The 13,237-nt window shown below is 42.5% G+C and overlaps 1 long non-coding RNA gene across 2 annotated transcripts; it reads right to left on the reverse strand.

The window, feature by feature from the left end:
* Positions 1–575: 575 nt before the first annotated feature.
* LOC137356155 (uncharacterized) lies at positions 576–8,326 on the reverse strand. 2 transcript variants are annotated; one of them, XR_010971010.1, is made up of 3 exons: positions 8,258–8,326; positions 3,722–3,801; positions 576–1,323 (listed from the first exon to the last, which is right to left on the reverse strand). It is a non-coding gene; the product is annotated as an uncharacterized lncRNA (long non-coding RNA). The 2 variants fall into 2 exon arrangements; XR_010971009.1 differs by having other exon boundaries at positions 3,718–3,801.
* Between the last annotated feature and the right edge of the window lie 4,911 nt (positions 8,327–13,237).

The raw sequence follows: 13,237 nt of genomic DNA on the forward strand, positions 1-13,237 counted from the left end.
AGAGCTGCTGAATTCACCAATCCGGAGACGCCAAGGAGATGAGGGCGGAAAATAACGGCGCGAAATTGTCAGACTGCAAACGATTTTTCACATTTGAAAATCCCGCCAATATATTTGTAAAACACAGAGCGGCTTCAATATAGATCATCACATTTATAGGTAACTTGGTTTTACCGCAAATATTTTAAAATCTTTTTCATATTGTATTATTCTACATGTGGTAACAATTTCCAGATTCACTTTCACATTCCACCATCTATTCGGGTTTACTCTCTATCCTTTTTGAAACATTCTATAACCAGCGGACAGAAAGCCTCTTTCACAGCATTCTGTAACCATTTCAGCTCAATGTTCCTAATGATACCGCATCACTGATTATAGATTGATCCCTATTGGTGAGAGACAACAGCGGAGTGTATAATCTTAGTGTCAGGTGTCAAAGAGTGAGACTGAGGGTTCCCACACCACCGGGGTTTCTAGATAATGTACTGATTACTTATTGAGAACAAACTTGATCTCGGGATATGAGTGACTGAGAAATGATGCCTGCGCGTTAAATCAGATTTTACTATCGAAATACAGCAAAGGGGCCGAATATGAACGCGTCCGTGAACAAAGCTCACAAATAGTCAGTAATTAATGATCGGGATATTATTAAGTAGAGACAGGAAGATCGCACGGGCAGTGAAACTGTATTAACCAGAATCTGTGGGATTAAAACTGAGATCACAAAGGCAGTTAGAAAATACTTGGTAAAAATATCCAAACAAATTGATATTATAGAGATAATGTTGTAGCTTTTTGAGAGACGTTGTGGGTGGCTCTTAAAGGTCAGAACTCGCATTTTATACACATCCCCAGAGCTCTATGTTAATGAAGGATGGGGTGAAAAGCATGTTCGTTATTGGCTGGTTTACAATGATGTCAATTCTTGAGATTCTCTATTTATCTGATTGGTTATCTAAAGTAACCAATCAAATTTAGTGCTCGGCGAAGCCACAATATTTCACAGCAGTCAGCTCAGTCCATTGCTTTTGCCTGTCACCTATCCACCAATATCCCTGACTTTCTCACTCCCTCTGTTACTGTCTCTTCAACTGGTTCAGTTTTATTGGCACCAGCCCGTCACCTTTTTCATTCTGCACGGATTATTCCTCCGCACTTCAGTTTACTCACAGAAGACAAGGTGACCGAGTGATTAAAACGATGAACTGCTAATCTGTTGTGCTCTGCATGCGTGGGTTTGAATTCCATACTCCTTGTTTCTGAATGTTTAAAATAAGAGCACCGGCTTCGTGTTCCATTCGAGTGCACTGGTTCTTTCTAAACAAGAAATACGGATGTGTAAAATAAACACAGTGACGGTGCATCCAGTTCTGGTTATTTGAGGGTTCAGAGGAGATTTATCAGAATGTGTGAAGTCGGTAGAGATGGATTTGTTCTCCATTGAATCAACAACATTGAAACAGCTGAAGAGACAGTAACAGAGGGAGTCAGAAAGTCAGGGATATTGGTGGATAGGTGACAGGCAAGATCAGTGGACGAGCTGACTGAAGGGAGATTTACAACAAGTGTGAAACATCATGACAAGTGAGACAAGGATAAACAGTTCCCATTCGCTCATTGTACAAGGACATAGTGACAGAAATTGAGGATTTGGGGCGAACACGGAGTGAGTGGTGATGATCTGGAACTCACTTCCCACAACGGTGCTGGAAGTAGAGACAATCAGTTACTTCAAGAGATTATTGAATCAGCATTTGAAGGAATTAAACTTGCAGAGTTACAGGGATCCAGCGGTGGAGTGAGTGTGACTGGATTGCACTGTGGAGAGCTGTCATGGACTCGATGGGCCAAATAGCCTCCTTCGGTGCTGTAAATAACTATGTTTACTATTAGTTTCTGACTGAATACTGATCAGTTTAAAGGCTATTTTAAATCTGTATTTATTCAAGAAATGATAAATTTCCGGGAGACGTACATGGATGATGAGAATCATTTTATAAATTGCATTGACTTGTTCAGTTTTAAAACTGTTATTTTTTTGTATTTTGTCTGTGTGTAGCTTGTACTCTGTCCCCGTCAGTTCCTGGTCTGTGAGTGTGAGTTTACCTCATTTTGTTTCATTCTGTTATCTGAGTGTGGGTTCAATCTTTACCCAGAGTGCTGTTTGTGAACTGAACTTTACCTATCTCCCTTTTTATTATTATTAAACAAAGATCTGCACACTCTTGTTTCTGACTGTGAACTCATTTATTAGTTTAAAGGACATGTCTTGTTTCACATAGATTTCATTGAAAGAAAATTGAAGTTCAGCATTGTGGGAGATACACATGGATGATGAGAGTCTTTTGTAAGTTTTAATTTGGAAATCACATTGATAATTTTTAAGTTATAAAATGAATCTGCATGATACCAGAATTGAGGTCTGACCTGCAGTAGAGAACTCAGGTCAACTGCTTGGAAAGCAGATATTCTCAGCACTATACCACCATCACTATGTGAGTTTAATGCAGGTAAATGAGTACATTATTCTGTAACATTTATTTTCTGTTATGTGACTATGTCTGGTTCCAGTTCATCATGTCAGCCTCTGGTACTCTGTATGAGGTGGGATTAATGTGGTGTATGTCAGTTTCTGGTACTGCCTGTGAGTGTGAATATATTTCTGTATCCATCAGTCTCTCAAACTGAATGTGAGTGTGGATTAATTCATTTATCATCCGTCTCCGCAACTGACAGTGAGAATGTGATTCAATCAGTATCTCTCTGTCTCTGGTATTGTATGTGAATGTGTTGTTTATTCTGTGTTTTTCTGTGACTGGTAGAGTTTGTGAGTGTGGCATTCATTCTGTACCTGTTAGGAAATATTATTGAATGGCATTGTGGACTCTGTTTTTTAGGCACTCCTACTCTATGTGAATCAGATTTTTACTGTGTCTGTCTGTTTCACGTCATGTAATTGATTATGGGATGCATTATATAGCTGTCAGTCTGAGATAGAGAGATAGAGAGATAGAGAGATAGAGAGATAGAGAGATAGAGAGATAGAGAGATAGAGAGATAGAGAGATAGAGAGATAGAGAGATAGAGAGATAGATTTTTGATCTACAAGGCAGTAAAGGGTTATTGGGACAGCGAGGAAAGTGAAGTTAAGCACAATCAGATCAGCCATGATCATACTAAATGGCAGAGTAGGGTGGAGAGGTCAAATGGCCTACTCTTGGTCATATTTGTTATGTTCTTAAGATCTTCTCTTACTTGAGATGATTGTGGGCCACATTCTGTATCTTTAAATCTCTGGTCCAGAATGTGTGCTTGGAATTCATTCCTTGTCTAGTGGGTGGCACAGTGGCGCAGTGGTTAGCGCCGCAGCCACATAACTCCAGGGATCCGGGTTCAATTCTGGGTACTGCCTGTGTGGAGTTTGCAAGTTCTCCCTGTTCTAGTTAAGATATCTTATTTGAAATGTAGTCAAATTGACAGTGTATTTAAATCTGATAATGAGTGTGTTTTTAGACTGGGTTTGATGTATCTACCAGTCAGCTGGAGTAAAATAGATACAACTTCTATCTCTCCTGCTCTGCTTGACTGTTGGATTGAAAATGTGTCTCTTGATCTTGGGATCAGTGTGGGTCTGACTACTTCTTTTGTTTGTTACAGTGGAAATGATGAGCTGGCTGTGTCACTGTGCTTTGAGAGTGATACTGTATCTACCTACTGTGTGTTGGAACAAGCTGGGTGCACTTTTCCTTGTGTCCAGGAGTCAGGACTTTCATTCTGGTTCCTTCAAATGTTTGCCTGCAGCAAGAAAAAGTAATTCTTATACTTGAAGAAAGGTCAGTGAGAAGAATCACAGAATCATTACAGTGCAGAAGGAGGCCATTTGGCCCATCGCGTCTGCACCGGTTCTCTGAAAGAGCAACTCCCTCAGTTCCATTCCCCTGCCTTCTCCCCATAACCCCACCAAATTCTTCCCTTTCATAAAACATTCTAATTCCCTTTTGAATACTTCAGTCAAACCTGCCTCCATCAAATTCCAGATCTTAACCACTCGCTGCATGAAAAAGATTTCCCTCATGTACCTTTTGCTACTCTTACCAAATACTTTAAATTTGTGCCCTCTCATTCTTGATCCTCTCATGAGTGGGAACAGTTTAGTTTAGAGATACAGCACTGAAACAGGCTCTTCGGCCCAACGAGTCTGTGCCGACCATCAACCACCCAATTATACTAATCCTATATTCCTACCACATCCCCACCTGTCCCTATATTTCCCTACCAGCTACCTATACTAGGGGCAATTTATAATGGCCAATTTACCTCCCAAACTGCAAGTCTTTTGGCTGTTGGAGGAAACTGGAGCACCCGGAGAAAACCCACGCAGACACAGGGAGAACTTGCAATCTCCACACAGGCAGTACCCAGAATTGAACCCAGGTCGCTGGAGCTGTGAGGCTGCGGTGCTCACCACTGCACCACCCCTAGAGTTTCTCTCTATCCACTCTACCCAGACACCTCATGATTTTGAATACCTCTATCAAATCACCTCTCAGTCTTCTCTTCCCCTGGGAAAACAGTCCTAACTTCTCCAATCTATCTTTAAAACTGAATTTCCTCATCCCTGGATCCATTTTCGTGACTCTTCTCTTCACTCTCTCCCATGCCGTCAGGTCTTTCCTCAAGTGAGGTGCCCAGAATTGGACATCATACTTCAGCAGAGGCTGAATTAGTGTCTTACAGAAGTTCAACATAACTTCCTTGCTCTTGTACTTTATTCCACTATGAATGAAGTCTAGGATGCTGTATGTTTTATTAAACACATTCTAAACCTGTCCGGCCACTTTCAATGACTTATGCACATACACACCTCAGTCCATCTGCTCCTGCTCCTCGAATTATACCCTTTATTTTATACTGTTTCTCCATGTTCTTACTACCAAAATGAATCACCTTACATTTCTGTGCATTGAACTTCATCTGCCACCTGTCTGTCCATTCCACCAACTTGTCTATGTCCTTTTGTAGTTCTACACTATCCACCTCACAGTTCACAATGCTTCCAAGTTTCTTATCATCTGCATACTTTGAAATTGTGCACCAAGGTCTCGGAGATTAACCTATATCAGCAAAAGCAAGGGTCCAAACACTGATCCCAGGGAAACTCCAACACAACCTTCCTCCAGCCAAAAAACATCCATTAACCACTGCTCTTTGTTTCCTCTAACTCAGGCAATTTCGTATCTAGTTGCGACTGTGCATTTTACTGCATGAACTATAAGTTTGCTCACATGTCTGTTGTGTGGCACTGTATCAAACACCTTTTGAAGGTCCATGTACACCACATCAACTGCATTGCCCTCATCAACCCTCTCTGTTACCTCCACAAAAGACTTCAGCAATTTGGTTAAACATGATTTTCCCTGAAGAAATCCATGCTGCTTTTCCTTAATTAACTCACATTTAGAGTCATCGAGTTCGACAGCACATAAATAGGCCCTTCAGCCCATCATGTACATCAGGTACCTCAGTATTCTAATCCCATTTTCCAGCACTTGGTCAGTATCCTTGTACGCTATGGCAGTTCAAATGTTCATCCAAATACTGCTTGAATGTTGTGAGGGTTTCTGCCTCTACCACCTCTTCAGGCAGTGTGATCCACATTCCAACCATCTTCTGGGTGAAAGCATTTTTCCTCAAAGCCCCTCTAAACCTCCTGCTCCTTACCTTAAATCTCTGTCCCCTGGTTATTGACATCTCTGCTCAGGGAAAAAAATCTTCCTATCTCTGCTTCTCATAATTTTGTTTATTTTTTTTATTTAGAGATACAGCACTGAAACAGGCCCTTCGGCCCACCGAGTCTGTGCCGACCATCAACCACCCATTTATACTAATCCTACACTAATTCCATATTCCTACCACATCCGCACCTGTCCCTATATTTCCCTCCCAGCTACCTATACTAGGGGAAATTTATAATGGCCAATTTACCTTTCAACCTGCAAGTCTTTGACATGTGGGAGGAAACCAGAGCATCCGGAGGAAACCCACACAGACACAGGGAGAACTTGCAAACTCCACACAGGCAGTACCCAGAATTAAACCCAGGTCGCTGGAGCTGTGAGGCTGCGGTGCTAACCACTGCGCCACTGTGCTGGCCAAGTCAGGTTGCCCCTCATCCATCTCTGCTTTAATAGTCCCTGTGACTATTGATTTTGCCCCCAATTATTTTTTCTCTATGTTTTTCCAACACTGAATTTAAACTAACTGGCCTGTAGTTGATAGGCTTATATTTACACCCTTTTTTGTAATATTCTGCAGTTCTTTATCACCACCACCGAGTCTAAGGAAGAGTGAAAAATTATGGCCAGATCCTCTGTGATTTCCACCCTTACTTCCCTCAGTTTCCTTAGATGCATCTCATCTGGCTCTGGTGCTTTATCCACTTTAAGTACAGACAGACTATCTAATATTTCTTCTTTATCAATTTTAAAACCCTTTAATATCTGACTTACCTCCTCTTTCAACATTACCAAGGAAGAAGATGCAACCCAGTCAAAGACAGATGCAAAGTATTCTTTTAATACTTCAGCTATGCCCTCTGCCTCCATGTGTAAATCCCCTTTCTGGTCCCTAATCGGCCGCACTCCTCCTTTTACCACCTTTTTACTATTTATATGCTTATAGAAAACGTTGGGATTTCCTTTAATGCTCGCTGGCCGTCTCTTTTCATCTTCTCTCATTGATTCTCCCATTTGTTTTTTTTTCACTTCCCCTCTGGACCTTCTATATTCAGCCTGGTTCACAGTAATATTTTCTACCTGGCATCTCTCAGAAGCACACTTTTTCTTCTTTATCTTAATCTCTACCTCTTTTGCCATCCAAGGAGTTCTGGGTTTGTTTGTTTTAATTTTCCCCTTCAAGGGAACATACATCGACTGTGCCCGAACTATCTGTTCTTTGAAGGTAACCCAATGTTCATCTACCTGTTTTACTGCCATCTTTTGACTCCAATTTATTCGCCCCAGCTCCATCCTTACCCCATTGAAGTTGGCTTTCCCCCCAGTTAATTATTCTTACCTTGGATTGCTCTTTGTCCTTTTCCATAGTCAACCTAAACCTTATGATACAATGATCACTATCCCCTAAATGCTCTCCTACTGATACGTGATCCACTTGGCCCACCTCATTCCCAAGAACCAGGTCTAGCAGTGCCTCCTTTCTCGTTGGACTAGCAACATACTGTTGTAGAAAATTTTCCTGAACACACTCTAGGAACTCTTGCCCCTCACTGCCCTTCACACTGTTATTATCCCAGTCTATGTTTGAATAATTAAACTCTTCCATTATAACTACCCTATAATGTTTGCACCTTGCTGTAATTTCCTTGCAAATTTATTTTTCCATGTCCTACCCACTAGCTGGTGGCCTATAGACAACACCGAGCAATGTAACTGCAGCTTTTTTGTTCCTAAGCTCGAACCAAATTGATTCTGTCCTCGACCACTCTGGGACATCCTTTTTCTCCAACACTGAAATACTCTCCTTAATCAATACTGACACCCCTCCCCCTTTATTCCCTTTCATGTTTTCCCTGATCACCTTGTATCCAGGAATGTTTAACACCCAGACTTTCCCAGTCTCTGTTCGAGCCACAACATCAAATTTGCACATGACAATCTCCGCCTGTACCTCACCATCTTATTAACCACACTCCGTGTGTTCACATACATGTACCCTGATTCAGACTGTATTACATTCTGCCTTACTCTGACTCCACTTAATAACGTATTATTCCCTACTCTTGTGTTATCAATCTCCCCCAGTATTCTGTACATGTCGGTATCCCTCTCTATTACTTGCTCCCTGACAAGTTAACTGACATGATACAAAAGTAATCAATATAATCTTTTCAATAATAATCATTATGAACAATCGGAAAAAGAAAACCAGCAACACAAACAGTGTCTGTCTCCTGCAACACTCTGCTTCTGCTGCCCACCTGTCTGCGACAGTTTTGCGACACTCAGAAACAACCCACACCCCGCACCGCTCCATGAATCGGACTACCCGATGGAGTCGTCACCTCTCCCTTCCCCCCACCGGCTCACTCCATGTTCCGGGACCAGTTTCTGCTCCACAATCTCCGACTCCCGCTGAACTTCCCCGCTATTCAATGTTAATCTCTGAACACATCTGCAGACTCGCTCCCAAACCTGGTGTTGCTGCTGGAAGCAGATGTTGTTTGTTCACTTACCCCGGGACCCGGATGTCTCCATTCGCAGCTGATTGAAACAATCTTCCGCTCACTCACTGAATGACGTTCAGAGACAGTGTTGGGGGAAGGGGAGCGCATGCGCTCTACGCTTCATTATGACGTCCCAGTGGGCGGAGCTATAATGCGCTTGCGCAGATCTCTGCAACAATTGAGCGTTCAAAACTCAATGGGAACTTTGCCCATTTCACCCTCATCAATGTGTGAACAATGAAACTGAACATGGGGTTAGGGTGGAGGGAGGGTGGGGAGGGGTGGAGGGAATCTATAACCTAGAAAGCCGGGAGCTGATCCCATTTCGATGTTCAAATTGCCGTCTCTCCCTGCAGGGTGTTTGTTATTATTGAGACCCTCCTCTCAAAACAATCGACAGAAACATGGGAGGAAGGAGGGAGTCGGTGTGTTTGCTGGGACCTTGTAGAATTCATTTCAGTCAGCAAAGGTTTGTCTAACCGGAGTGAAACCCGCGGTCAATGTGAGTAATACCGAATGGTGATCTTCATCGTTTCATTCTAAACAAGAGAGACACGGAGCTGCCGCGATTATACCGGACACACAAACACAGTGACAATAGAGCCCCTCCCAGAGTTTCAGCTCCCGGTTGTTAAATGTCCTCATGTACACAGTCTTTGCTGTGAATTTTCAGGGTTCAGTTGCCGATTCCTATTCCTGTATCCCTTAAACACACGGAACCAGGAGATCCTCACACTCCATTTTGAAAGATTTATTGACAGGAATTTTTCCAAACTTTGGCTGAGTCGAACATAACCTGCTGATCAAGCATAGTATTATTCAAACAATTAATGGGACATTCTGTTCACTACTTGGGTCTTGAACTCGGTTTGAGCAGATCAATAAGTGAAAGCTTCAGCATTTTTCAAGATAAAGCAGACAGAGCTGGATAGAGGGACTCAGGGTTAATCCTGCACACACAGGGCAGTTTGAGTGACAGTCACACAGGGACGGGAACTGATCTCGATTCCGTTGCCTACTCACCCAACAAGGACAGTTCGGGACTGACTAAACATCCAACTCACTATAATTCAGTACTGGAGAAAGACAGAGGCTTGTCCACTCCATCTTTCCTTACTGTATCTGGGACATTATGTAAGGGAAAGTGTTCCAGTACCTCTCACTCTCAGAGAGCAACTGACATGTGTTCAGACAGTCAGTGTTAGTCTTTCACTTACCATGAATAGGCGCCTCTCCAAGAACCTGTAAATCCAATATCCCGAAGCAGTTGTTCTACTCAGAACTTGGTCATGGTAGGAGAACCCCAGGAGGACAGTGGAAACACTTCAGAGATGTCCTCAAATCATCCCTCATTTGGGAAGACATTGTACTCTTCAGGGATATTTGTCAGGAACATGCAAAGGCGAACTCGACGCAGCGAAGACAGCACCCACACGTCCGATGCAGTCATTTACCTGACCCTTCCAGCACCACCTGTCCCTGATATGACAGAATCTGCAGATCATGCATTGGACTTATCAGCCATTTCATAACTCAACAAACTGGAGTGGAAAAAAGTCATCCTTGATCACGAGAGACTGTCTGAGATGGAAGAGAATAAATAGGCCAATATAATGATCAGCAATAATAATGAACTGGATAGGGAGGAGATCGAGAGCAGGGAGACAGAATAGGGAGGGGAAGTTGCCTGGGACGTTTATATAATGTAACACATTGACAGAGATCCTGTTCTATTTGGGTAAAGACTTATTCAAGATAGAAAAATGTAAACTATTCTCTCGATGACATATTGTACCAGAGACAAGCTCTCTATTATTTCCAAACTCAAAACAGGGCCAGATTATAAACAAATACTGTATTTCTCACTGAACCACTTTTACCTGTTGGACTCTCTGCAGATTCGCAGGACAAGGCCATTCAGATATATTTTCAGTCTAAGAGATTCATTCTGATGACATTAAGCAGAGACTATCAGATGTTTAACTTTCATCCCTCAAACACTCGGATTCACTTTTACACTTCGACGACATCCGTTTGGACAGTTTAGGAGCCGCCCCCTCACCCCTTCCTCCGCTTTATTCCGACCATCTTCCAGTCTCAGTGTCACACACGTTACCATTAATTTGCTTTTGATCAATATAATTCAAAGGTTGTTTGCAGCGACAATCATAGAAATAATGATGACAGTGATTTGTACAAAACATCCCATATCCATCCTATCACCATGATTACAAGCAGGCAGAACCAGGGGAAGGAAAAATCTGGTAACAAAGACCATTATTTTTGACATCAGTGGTGAATTAATAAAGGACAACCAGTACGGATTTGCTGAGGGCAAATCATGTGCTACTAACATGATTGAATTCTTGTGGTTGAAGTTACTGAAGGTAGTACAGTAATTATTGGATACATGCTCTTCCAAAGGCATTCGATCAAGTAGTGAATAACAGACTTACATGGAGAATAGAATGCATGTTAAAATTGACACTGGTATCCTGAGATGGTAGTTGGTTCAAGGATAGGAGCCTATTCTGTGACCTTGTATTACTTACACCTTCTCCTTTGTTATCTCTTGCCCCACCCCCGCTTTACTTGCTTTTCACCTCTGACTATTCTAATATTTGCTTGTTCTGAAGTAGGGTCACAGACCTGAAACGTTAATTCTGCTTCTCTCTCCACAGATGCTGCCAGATCTGCTGAGTATTTCCAGCATTTCTTGTTTTTATTTCAGATTTCCAGCATCCGCAGTATTTTGCTTTTATTTTAGAGTTTAGTAGTGAACTGATCCTTTCTGCTGACTGGGCAGAACTATGCAGTGGTGTGACGCAGAAAACTGTACGAAGAACATTACTTCAATAGGGCCCACAATGTTGCAGTTTGAGGAGGACAAAATACACAGTAATGTATGCAAATATTAAAGAGCTGTAAGTTTCAGGTAGATGTTACCTGAACAGAGGTGAGACAGAGAATACCCAACCTGTCTCACCTTTAGATTCCTGACCAAGATAGACCTACAAGGTACAAACTCAAGTTATGTGACCAAGTCAGAGAGTTTATTAGGCTTAACTAAGATGTACAAAGTTAATACTTAACAATGGTAATAGATATTCAGTAACACACAACACCCGTTCTTGTTTCTCTGCTTGCTGCCGCACGGACTTCTCTCCTTCTTCTTCCCTTGCTGTGTTTTCTTGACTGTATTCTATCTTCTCCTTTTAAGTACCAACGATCTTCTGTTGACCCCTCTCTAAGTGTGCTGACGATGTCCTGTAACACCCTTTCTTTTATCCTTCTTGTGGTGCAAGGATGTTACCATATTAGTTTTGAAATGTTCCAAGTGTCCTAATTGGTCCAGGGTGACATCATTGTTTGACACTTGTTAGTTAATGGTTGAATCTACACACAGTACAGATGTTTCCCGACTCTTTCTATTTTAGCAAGGATCCTAAAGGTTACATTCTTGCTGATCCCAGACATTTTTTTCTTTAATTCTGCCTTTATCTCATCTCTCTCCATGCAAGGAGTGCTGGTGACTCTCCCATTGTTCTCACAAAAAGGTTTAAACAAAGTATAGCCTTGAAAACACATTTCATAATAAAGCAAGCAACAGATCAAACAGACTTCAATATATTGATGTACAAATTAATCCTATTATTTTAGCTGTCCTTATTTGTCACAAACGTAAAATATGTCACAGTCCATCGCACCCACATTGTGGATTCTCCTCCAGCTACATGACTTGCCTCTTTTTCCCCTATGGCTATGTGCATCTTCCACACTGACACATCTCTCAACATGACATTTTAACATAGTTCAGTGAAGATGACCGTCATGCTTCACAATCCAACCTTAACATTGCAGTTCTTGCATAAATGTAAGCTATGAAAATGCTCTAAACTTTACACAGCGGTGAGCAGTGTTCAGGTGATACAGAAAATCTGGTGCATTGGGCAGAGACAATCAGTTGATCTATCAAAGTCTCTTGATGTAATGCTCCTATCTATACTACTTACAACACAACTATTCTTTTGTTATCTAAAAGCTTGGATAGATGGCTCTGGACTATGTTATCTAAGTAAGTGGTTGTTCTCCTTCTTTTTCTTTTTTTCTTCTTTTGGGCCTCCTTATCTCGAGAGACAATTTATACGCGCCTGGAGGTGGTCAGTGGTTTGTGAAGCAGCGCCTGGAGTGGCTATAAAGGCCAATTCTGGAGTGACAGGCTCTTCCACAGGTGCTGCAGAGAAATTTGTTTGTCGGGGCTGTTGCACAGTTGGCTCTCCCCTTGCGCCTCTGTCTTTTTTCCTGCCAACTACTCAGTCTCTTCGACTCGCCACAATTTAGCCCTGTCTTTCTGGCTGCCCGCCAGCTCTGGCGAATGCTTGCAACTGACTCCCATGACTTGTGATCAATGTCAAACGATTTCATGTCGCGTTTGCAGACGTCTTTATAGCAGAGACATGGACGGCCGGTGGGTCTGATACCAGTGGCGAGCTCGCTGTACAATGTGTCTTTGGGGTTCCTGCCATCTTCCATGCGGCTCACATGGCCAAGCCATCTCAAGCGCCGCTGACTCAGTAGTGTGTACAAGCTGGGGGTGTTGGCCGCTTCAAGGACTTCTGTGTTGGAGATATAGTCCTGCCACCTGATGCCAATTATTCTCCAAAGGCAGCGAAGATGGAATGAATTGAGACGTCGCTCTTGGCTGGCATACGTTGTCCAGGCCTCGCTGCTGTAGAGCAAGGTAATGAGGACACAGGCCTGATACACTCGGACTTTTGTGTTCCGTGTCAGTGCGCCATTTTCCCACACTCTCTTGGCCAGTCTGGACATAGCTGTGGAAGCCTTACCCATGCGCTTGTTGATTTCAGCATCTAGAGACAGGTTACTGGTGATAGTTGAGCCTAGGCTGGTGAACTCTTGAACCACTTCCAGAGCGTGGTCGCCAATATTGATGGATGGTAAGTAAGTGGTTGTTCTCCTTCCAGTAAT

This window comes from Heterodontus francisci, chromosome 45, assembly GCF_036365525.1.
Source record: "Heterodontus francisci isolate sHetFra1 chromosome 45, sHetFra1.hap1, whole genome shotgun sequence".
Lineage (NCBI taxonomy): Eukaryota > Metazoa > Chordata > Chondrichthyes > Heterodontiformes > Heterodontidae > Heterodontus > Heterodontus francisci.